This window comes from Panthera leo, chromosome B4 (assembly GCF_018350215.1).
Source record: "Panthera leo isolate Ple1 chromosome B4, P.leo_Ple1_pat1.1, whole genome shotgun sequence".
Classification (NCBI taxonomy): Eukaryota; Metazoa; Chordata; class Mammalia; order Carnivora; family Felidae; genus Panthera; species Panthera leo.
In genome coordinates, this window is record NC_056685.1 from 103,326,430 (window position 1) to 103,335,866 (window position 9,437).

Sequence of the window (9,437 nt, forward strand, 5' to 3'; positions counted from 1 at the left end):
CTCTTTTGTGACAAGTTCATATTGAAACTGCAGAACAGATGGGAGTTGGCTAGAAATCATAAAGAACAGAGAGAAGCCAACCGTGAATTACGATTGCCAAAAATCCTCCGAAGTTATTCTGTATTAAGTAGCATGGAATATCTTAGAAAACCCAGAATACTGAAAGAATAATGGAGTTCATTGTTTTTGCCTTTTTTGCCAAAGAGTAGTGAAAGCTTGTTGATAGATTTTAAGCACCTGCTTTCCATCTCCTAAGACAGAATGGATGGTGATTTCCTTTCAAACCTGGAATGGTTAAGGTATGGGATAGGGAATGGTTGGTATTCAGCTCTTTTCACCATCCACTACAGGAGTAGCTGCACCACTAAAATGTGAAGTCTTGTGCAGTAATAGCACTGCATGGAAGATGTAGATTCTGTCCTTTAAGGTACTTAAAATACAACATGTGTAGGCATGAATGCTATTTCAGCCACGTATTGGTATAACAGGAGAGAGGAATTGTATTGCTCTTAAATCAGGTCAAGAAAAGCACAGAGTAATTCATTATGGATGATTTTCTTGTTTCCATCATTGTTCTGTTTGCCAATGGAGACACCATACAACCACTGGGATAAAATATTTATTGAGTACTTACTATGTGCATGACAATGTCTCTTTCCTGGGATTTGTCAGATGAACAAAGTAGTTCCTGACATATACCATCCTCTACTTTTGCCTCTCCTCCTTAGAAATGCCATTTCTTCTTTCTGACATGTGATTCCTTTCTATTCATTCTTCAGATCTCAGCTTAAATAGTCTCCTCTTTAGGAAGCCTTCCTGACCTGCAATGCTGGATTAAGAACTCTTCCCTATTCACTATCCTAAAAGTCTGTGCACATATTTGTCATAGCACTGGCTTCCTGTCTCTAGACTGTAGACTTTAGACTGTAATGGAAGATAGAATTTTATTCAACCTTATAGCCTCAGTGATCTCTCAGGGTGCTCAATATATTACACACACTCAATGAATGTTTGTGGCAAGAATGAGTAAATGAGTGAGTAAATGAATGAACAAATGAATGAAAGGATAGATGGATGGAATATATTCATAGATTAGAGGGAGTGACATACTTCACCTCAAGGAATCAGGAAAGACTTTACAAAGAAGATAAAAAATATTTGTTGGGACTTTAAACATTCTTTAGCTCATTTAGTAAACTTTGTTGAGGGTCGATATAGTGTCATATGCTTTTCTAGGCAGTAGGAATACAGTACTGAACAAAACTCCCGAGTCTCTGCTCCCAGAGTTTACAGAGTAGGATATGTGAGACAAGAAAGAAAGAAAGAAAGAAAGAAAGAAAGAAAGAAAGAAAAAAGAAAAGAAAAGAAAAGAAAAAAGAAAGGAAGGAGGGAGGGAAGGAAGGAAGGAAGGAAGGGAGGAAGGAAGAAAGGGGAGAGGGAGGGAGGAAAAGGGAGGAGAGAGAAAGAAAGAACATCTTAGATAGTGATAAATGCTATATGAAAATAAAACAGTATTATATGAAAAGGTGTGAATGAGGACAAAGATAAGTAAAACTTTTCTACAGCAAAGCTCAACCAAAACTCTAATTCTGTTAACTGATTCTGCTCAACTATCAGGCTTCCTGTTTATGGGAAGTGTCAAAGCGGTGTTCTGAAGGGTTATTTCTCTAGGTGGGCAGGACCTTCAGTCCTCTGCTGTTTTTGCCTTTTTCCATTCAATCTTCCTGAATTTTTCTACTACAGACATAACAAGACCCCTTCTTTTTGCTTATTTAAGCCTACAATCAGACTCTAAATCTCTTAGAAAACCACCCATATCCCTTTTTGCCTCCCAAACCAAATGATCCAAGGAAAATGAAAGGAAATAAAGAAGAAAGTGTTGTATTTTGTTTGGGCTTAGAATGGAAAGATTGCAGGAGTGGGCGGTCACAGCAGGCACTGAGGCAAAACTCTTCCTCCCAGATGGGAAAGGCAAAACATTGTGTAACTGTCTGGTCTTTGGGCTTTCCACATGGCTATGTAATAAATCTTTGGCAGCATGAGATGAATGGTAGTCCAAAATTCTCCTGCAAAACTATGTATCTAATCATCAAGGAATTTAGATATTGGTCAACCCAGAATACATATTACAATTAAAAATTATCCAGTGGAAGCCTTGAAGTGTCATCAGAGTTGTCAAAATTTTCTCTTTGATTGAATGTAAACGTATTCAATGTAGGCATTTCATGACTCATGCCCATAGGCACTGTGGTTAGGTTCTATAAAAGTCCCCAAATTCATTCTAAGAACTACGGATGCTTAATGAGTACCCTTCCAATAGAAATGCATAGGTTCTAGATACTTGGACTAACAACAGGTCATCTCTGTTGTCTAAAACATCACGGAGCATGAGTTTTAATATCCATTATTCTAGTCTCTGCACCGTGAAGGTGAAAAAATCCAGTTTCATGGAAGATATAAAGATCCAGTTTCTCAATATACAGCTATCCCTGCTTTCCAAAAGTTTGTGTTACAGCCACTTCACTGCATTAGTATCTATTTTCACTAACTGAAAGAGATCTGGAAAGAATTTTCACTTCTGTGAAAAAGGTGAGAAGCAAAACTTACTCTGCTCAGCAGCGCGGAGCGGCAAGAGTGGCCCCCACCAAACCGCTTTTACAGGGACCTGCTCTTCAGCCTCCCAGCATCAAGCTGCCACAGCTTTGAACTGCATCTGTGAGCATGTGTGCTTTGTCTTGATTCATTTTGTTCATCCATTAGCAAAATGTGTCCTAAGGTATCAGAAAAGCTAAGAGAGGTTAATTTGGGGGTCTGGGAATGCTTAAAAAATTTTTCCATATAAATTAATAGTAATTGTTTCTTCACTTTATGCCATTTCGGCTTACAAAGGTTTTTTGTAAGAATGCTCTACTTTTCAAAAAAAAAATTAAAAGTTTACTCATTTTTGAGAGACAGAGTGCAAGTGGGGGAAGGGCAGAGAGAAAGGGAGACACAGAATCCAAAGCAGGCTCCAGGCTCGGAGCTGTTAGCACAGAGTCCTGATGTGGGGGGTTTGAACCCATGGACCGGAAGATCATGATCTGAGCCGAAGTTGGACACCCAACGAACTGAGCCACCCAGGCACCCCAGGAATGCTCTACTTTTGAATAGCAAGGGGAAACTTGTAACTTGCTGCCTTTAATTTGGGTTTTTTAAGTGAACAAATAAGCACTTTAAGGGAGCTGCCTTGTTCCACTAGAGCCCAGTGACAAGTGCTTTGTTTTTATAGATCCACTCAACAAAAATTAACGAAACCCTACTATGTAATGTGGCATTGTGCTAGTTGCTGGGATGCAGTGGAATTTGTTTTCTAATTAGGAAGATGTTAATCAAATAATCGTACAGATAAAAGCCACATTACAAATGATACAATGGTTACAAAGGTAAGACATGAATCTTTAAGAACAAGTTAAGGGGTGTGGGGGAGGGTGCCTGGGCAAAGCGACCCACTCTTGATTTCTGCTGCGGTCATGACCCCAGGGTCATGGGATCGAGCCCTGAGTGGGCTCCAAGCTGAGGGTGGAGCCTGCTTAAGGTTCTTTCCCGGGCTCTCTCTCTCTGCCCGTCCCCTGCTTGTGCTCTCTCTCTCTCTCAAAAAATATTTTTTAATTATTAATTAATTAATTAGGAAAGAAAAAGTGATAGAGACATAGACATAGTCCAGAGAGTCAAGGAAGCAAGCCTTCCCTGAGAGAGAAGTAAACGATGTGAAACTTAAGAGTTAATTGGGTGAATGGAGGGTAGATGGCAGTGGTATTGGAAAAGACAGTTCCAAACAGGGGCAATTGCCCACAAAGTGCCTTCACCAAGCAGGGGTTCAATCAAAAGGACAAGTGTGGATGAGAACGATTGTTCTGAGATTGAACTGGAGAGGTGGGTTGAGGCCAGACTGTATAGCACCCAACTGGCCACTTTAGATATTTTGGTCTTTGTTTTAAGAACAGTAGGAGTACTGTTCTTAAGAGTTTTAAGGACAGTAGGAAGCTCTTGAAGAATTATGGTCAGGTATGTGTATTGTTGGAAATACTTTTTAGTTAAGCATACCCCATCCTACATTTTAATAAAAATGAATAAAATCCTGTTTTGCTGTGCTTAAAGGTGGTAGACAAGCTTTCCCACTTAAACTGTTTCTTTGCTTGTAAACATGCTTTTCTTTTTTTTTTTTTTTAATTTTTTAACGTCTATTTATTATCGAGAGAGAGAGAGGGAGAGACACAAAGTATGAGCAGAAGAGGGGCAGAGAGAGGGGGAGACACAGAATCCGAAGCAGGCTCCAGGCTCCGAGCTGTCAGCACAGAGCCTGACACGGGGCTCAAACTCACAAACTATGAGATCATGACCTGAGCCGAAGTTGGTCGCTCAACCAACCGAGCCACCCAGGCGCCCTCAACATGCTTTTCTCAATAAGTGCTGAATTTGTAAACATGTTTACTCCATTTTAGATAAGCATAGAACACCTCACTCAAAGGAGATAAATACCTAAAAAGTTTTTTTAAAAAATTCTAGAATTTATTTGTAAGGAAGGACATAACTTACAAAAACATTATATAATCAATGATGTAGTGGTTTATGTAACTTTCAGTCTAACCAATCAGATCGGGGTTGATACCATCGGAAACCACACTTCCAGAGTGCCCAATTTCCCCAATTAGCATAGAGGCCTGCTGGGCAGACTGTGAGACGTATTGACCCTTGCGTCCTAGAGAGTGTGCACAGCTGGCTGCACTTTGCCACTTGCAGACCATTAGGTAACCCCTACCCTTGGCAAAGACATCTACAAGTGAGGCCCTGAGATACACCTGCTGGTAGTGAGTGAAGGCTGAGCTAGTGAGAAAGACTCTTAATCGCGGACATGTAGCAGGTGCCCTCCAGCCCCATCCCATCTTGCTTACTGCAGAGGTTCCTTACCTTCTAAAGGAAATAAAAAAGTAAAAGCTTTTTAAGCTAAGTGGTGTTTACGTACCATTTCTCTTGGTATTGGAAAACCCCAAATGACAAACCTAGGTCCTTGTTTTGACTTTAGCTGTATTTCCATAGACTAAAAAAAGGCATACCTTTTTAAAATATTTTTTTTTTAACCCCAGATGGAGAAATGCCCCCTCTGGACACATTTTAGCTTTTTTGTTTATTTGTTTTGTTTTCCCTTGTCTACCTGATCTATAATTGTTAGTGTGATTTAGGCATCAGCTTTTGAATGTCTTCTCTTATTCTCTTAGTGAACTTTTTCAATCTCATGGTTTTAAATACACTTATCAAATGTTGAAGACTCTCAAATTTATATCTCTAGCCAGGATTTTTCCCTCTGAACTATAAACTCATAAATCCAACTGTCTGATCAACCACTCTGCTTAGATGTTTAATAGGCATCTCAAACTGCACATGGGAAAAGCCAATTTTTTTTAATCTTTCCCCCTCAGTAATGACAATCCATTATTTCAGTTGCTCAAGCCAAAATCCTTTGACTCTTTTTATTTCATAAGCTATTATGATTTATTAAAAATACTGGTTCTACATTTTTGAGAGAGAGAGAGAGATAGTGCAAGTGGGGGGAGGGTTAGAAAGAGGGGGGACAGAGGATCCAAAGCAGACTCTCTGCTGACAGCACTGAGCCTGATGTGGGCTTGAACTCATGACCTTGAGATCATGGCCTGAGCCAAAGTCGGATGCTCAATCGACTGAGTCATCCAGGCGCCCCTACATTCTAAATATGTCAAAAGCTAAATAACTTCTTACCACTTAACTAGTTTCCCTGCTTCTGCTGCCCCTTTCAGTCTGTTCTTGGCACAGTAATCAGACACATCTTGATGAAGCATATATCTGATCATATTATTCCACAACTCAAATATTTAAGTGGTTTCTCATCTAATTTAGCACAAATGCTAAATTCCTAGAGGAGATGTCTCCATATTACTTCTCTAATCACACCTCTACTATTCTTCCCTGGTTCACTTTGCTCTAGCCCATTGGCCTCCTATTTCCTGAACACATTCACTCCCACCTCAGGACTTGAATTCACTCTTTCTGTACCTGGAATGCTCTTCCTCCAAATACCCATATGGTTCATACCTTCACTTCTTTTAGTTCTTAATTCACAGATTACCTTCTCAACAACCCAGAAATGTGTTCTGACCATCCATCTTCTATCCTTGCACACTTAACCATGCATTTTTCTGTTTATTTTTCTCCTGTGATTGTTATCATCTAACATAACCTATATTTTACTTATTTATCTTGTTTATTATCTGTTTCTACCACTAGAATATAAACTCATGAAGAGCAAGGATTTTTGTCTATTTTATTTTCTCTTATCATCTCCATGGCCTAGAAAATTGTCTGACGTTTAGTTGTGCTCAAGAAATACGTATTAGACATAAGAATTCACATTCGTAGCCTGGTGAAGAAAACTGTAGGGAATGCATCCAGGAAAGTAGTAGGCAGCGGTGGAGGTACTTAATTAAAGGAACAAACAGTGTCATAAATAGGCATATTTTTAAACTGAGGTAAAATTGACCCCCCAAATAGTAAAATTTGGCGATATGATACATTTGAAATGGTACCACAGGGTGATTTGATATATGTCGACATTGCGAAATCTTAAGAGCATAGTGATGAGTGAATAAAAATAAGATGCAGAGTATAATCTTTCACACAATAACATTTATACAGTTTAAAAACCCATTATGCTGAAATAATGTCATGTTTCTTACAAATATATCTACTTATATGAATAAACAGAGTGAGAGAAGAAAAGAATGGTGATGGGGAGTAGAGGGAGAAAATAAGAAAATATAAACTAAGGGAGGAACATTGCACGAACTCATGATGATACCGTGCCACGAACTGAAAACTATGAGTCACTTAGCTCTTGACACCCAGGATCCCCCAAATAACCACACACACAAATGGGAATCACTCTTGCCATCATGTGGAGAATGACTTGTAGGAGGCAGGAGTCAATTTAGGATGACCAGATATTAGTGCCATCGTTCAGGTGAGGTGTGGTGGTAGGTTGAACTAGCATGACAGGAGATGGAGATAAATGGATACATCTGAAAGGTACTGGGGAGGTAAAAATCTGTAAGATCTTCTGAATTGGCTCTTGGGTGAGGGGAATGATAGGGAGATTTCAAAGACAATTCCTAAGTTTCTGGTTCTGATTTTTATCATTCACTAGAAAAGGGAATATTGGCATAGGAATTTCCTCATCATTTTTGGTTTGGTTGTCTATTCAAAATTTTGATCATCTGTATGAAATACAATCAGATATTAGTGTTCATGAAGCTAATACCACAATATTTTTCATGTGATAGATGCTTGAATTATGCCTTATGAGATTCACACTTCGTATTTCCTGATTCATTTCAATTTCAGATAATAAGCTGAATTAAATTGAGCCCAGTAGTATTTTAGCTTATAGGAAGTTACTAGATTAAAAAAATAATCTTTAAAGCTTCAGGATTCAGGGCTTTGTACTTTGCAAAGCATTAATCAAATTGAGGGAGTGACAAATGAAGAGCATAGAGTCTGATAACATAAAAGAAAACCCATAGCAATTATTTGCAGCTGGCTGGGGTCAATTTAGTTGAAGCATCTTGCAGGAGATAAACACATGCACAAATTTAAAATGAAATTTAAAAGTGAATATCTCCAAGTATTGGAATTAATCATGCTCATTCCTGTCTTTCTATTGCGCTCTGTACCTTTATGATAGCACTAGTCACATTCTGCGGTGAATTATAATTACTGGTGGTACATGTCCTATATGTCCTACTCTTATTGGGCAAAGATGATGTCTCATTTTGTATCCTCCCCACTGCTCACACGTTGCTTAGTGCATAATGGTCACTCATTATAGGTTTGTTTTAAATTTAGTTTTCTTTTAAATTTAAGTTAAATTTAAATTTATCTTTTATATTAACTAATTATTATAAGTTATTGATTTTAACTTTGTTTGATAGTCTGGATCCAAACCAGTTTTCCTAAGAAAATGGCTTACAAGTGTCAGTTTCTATTTGGCAAACTTGACTGCTGAACCCTGAAACATGTAAGGGCTGTACTTACTACCTTCTGAAGCTCCATTCAAGGAATTTGCCATTTTTCTATCTTTCTGATTTCTGTTCCTATTAATCTTGTTGTTAGTATATTAATCCAATTATATACAAAGAGGTAGTGATATGACTATCGTGTCTCGCCATTTGGTGTTGGTAGCTGAAAAGCAAGTCTTGGGCAAGAAATGATGATACAAGTCTGTGTTAGCAAAAGCTTGAATATGTGACAAGTGCCTAGATTAGTGATTAGTAAATCTTCAATGTAACTTAAATCCCCTCTGCATACTACTCTTCTCCCCTCACACCACTCAGTCATTCAGCAAATATTTATTGAGTGTTTTAGGTAGTTGAGTAAAACAGATCAAAATCCCTGCCCTTCTGGAGCTTGTATTCTAGTAGAGGGAAATACACAAAATAAAATAAGCAGCATAACAAAATGGACAGAGAGAGAAGAGAGAGCACATACAGATATATGTGTTGGAAGGTGGTAAGTGCTAAGGAACAAGAGTCAGTAAAATGGGGTAAGATGGGCTCAGAGCATGAGCAGGGTGGACAGGCAGTTTGCTTTATGAAATAGAGAGGTTAAGACAGGTCATGCTGTGAAATTAAGACCTGAGCAAAGCTTTGAAGAATCTGCAGGAATTGGTCAAGCAGTGGTCTGGAGGAGAGTATTCTGGGAAGACAGAAGAGCTAGCTCAAAGGCTTGGTGTCCTCTGTCACAGAGGACAATGTGATCAGAGAGGAGGGGGCTAACGGAGCCTTGAGGGCATTGTAAGAAACTTGGTTTCTACTCCAGGTGAAGAGTCATTACAGAGCTGTGAGCAGAGGAGTTATCTAATCTGACTTGTAATTTTCAAGGATCTGCCTGCTGTGTTGAGAATAGACTGGGTGTGGGGAAGTTATTACAACAATTTAGGTGAGAGATGGTGGCTGAGACCAGAATGATGGCAATAAGTAATGGAAAGTGATCAGCTGCTGGATATATTTTTGAAACTGGAGCCAACCAAATTTCCTAACGTACCGGATGTGGTATGTGAGTGAAATAGTGGATTTGGGGGTCACTCCAGTGTATACAGCTCAAGCAACTGGCAGGGTGGAGCTGCCATAAATTAAGACAGGGGTGCTGACTGTGCAGGGAGGGTGTGGTCAGGAGTTCGGTTCTGGATGTGCTGGGCTTGAGATGTCTTAGTCATCTGAGATCCTACCTTAATACTCCTTAGTTGAAAAACAGCTTTGAGACTACAATATTTGTTGGTCTAGTCAATATCATTTCTTTACAGATCGAGGGGTTCATTTTTCAAAAAGATTGGATGACTTGTGCAGGGTTACACAGATGGCACTGTTGTCATG